Here is a 1,828-nt window from a genome sequence, read left to right on the forward strand (position 1 = left end):
ATATTAGCCATTACTGGCTAAATGCCATTCACTGGTCTGGTGCGCTTATTCAACAAAAGCATTCCGGGTCTAGTGAGCACATGGTATATTGGTTAAGCCCTAATCGCCTGTTACAGTGAATCCATATCATATTATCAGACTGCAGGGTGGCTGAAAGCCAGACATGGAGGGAAGATGTCATTTGTGTGCAGCTCGCAGATGTCGTGATGACTCAGGGAGTCCAACGGTAAGTGTGTCATCATGTTGTCTGAAAGACGCATATGTTTTTCTTAACAATAGTCAAACTAATTCACTTACATGGTCATATAGGCTCTACTCTCAGATAAAAAACTAAAAATCTGTTAGTTATTTAATATTATATTGTGTTGTATTATTCTTACCTTCCTTTTTTTAATGCATTAAAAAAAAGCCAAGTTGAAATGCTGAAGTTTTGACATATCCGAAAACATTTTATGCTTGGTCGGGGGAAAGAAGTCATTGCATCGATAAAAGCAAAATGTGACAAAGTGCAATCGAAACAGAAAAAGACTAATAATGACACGATGAATGTGACTTAAATGTCCACTGAAGCTAGCGACAAATTTACTGCAATGTTCCTCACATTAATACATTAAAACACACATTTTCCACATTGATTTCCACCATTTAATGTTTGAATGGCTCTCTTTCACTGTAAATACTTCTAGCCCTGTTTTTCTAAAATGGTTAATGGTACACAACAGTAGAATAAGCGCCATCAGCTAACTCCTAACTGCATTAATTTCCATTTGCTTTGACCAATTTTCCCGGGAATTCAGTTTAATTTTCTGCTACATTTGGATGGGAAGCTGACTTATCTTAATAGTGGCAGGATTCCTTTCCGTTTGATTCGTTTTGACAATGATTCGTGATGAAACGATCAGTCGGTCAATAAATTGAACAAACTTGAAACAGCAAACTCGTCAATCTTAATTAATTTATCAAGCAAAAATGCCAAACATTTACCTGTTTTGCATCTATTGAGAATTGGCTCCTTGTTTCCTTGTTTGCTATAATCGTAAGTTCAATACTTTTGGATCGAATAAATTAATTGTATAATTGCCAACATTATATACTTCCAATCAAATATTCTTAAAGTTTGTTTCGTTTTTGTGTACAAAGCAGCATAATATGAACCTAATCTTTGGCTTTGTTGTTTCGGCTGAAAACCAGAGATGTCTAACCTGCTTACTTTTACCTCGTATAAACTTTGCTGGATTCTTGGCAGCAGCTCCAGGTTCGTCTGAGGACAATGCAGATCTGGGAGAACACCCATTTTCTCCTTCTTTCTTATTGAGCTGGCTGTGCTCCAGAAACCACAACTGATGGGATATCATAAAGACGAACACAAGACCACAAAACAAATCTACCTCTTCCCCATCCTGAGCTTCACCTTCCTCAACCTCGTCTAAATCAAAGAGCACCAGTGTTCACACTCAACTCGAATGAACTGCTGTTGCCTGCCCTGCGGGCTGTTTGTATCTCAGCAACAGGCGAGCCAATGAGGAGTGGACAAACATATTACAATAATCAGTTTCATCTTGCTAGTCACATCACTCGCGAGACGATTCAAAGTTGCGTCTTAGTTTGGACATTTCTTTCAATAACCTCTTAAGATCCCAATGACAATCAGCAGTATGTGAAGCTGTTAAACTGACTAAATATACAGAGACGTACTAGAAGAAAGAAAGAAAAGGATTTTGAAATCTACAAATGTTGTCATAAAACCACACATTGTAGTCCGTAAGAATGAGAAAAGCATGATATTTTCAAATTGTCACCTTCGGTGTGTCTGTCAAAGTGTCGCCGA

The sequence above is a fragment of the Melanostigma gelatinosum genome, assembly GCF_949748355.1.
Source record: "Melanostigma gelatinosum genome assembly, chromosome: 16".
Lineage (NCBI taxonomy): Eukaryota > Metazoa > Chordata > Actinopteri > Perciformes > Zoarcidae > Melanostigma > Melanostigma gelatinosum.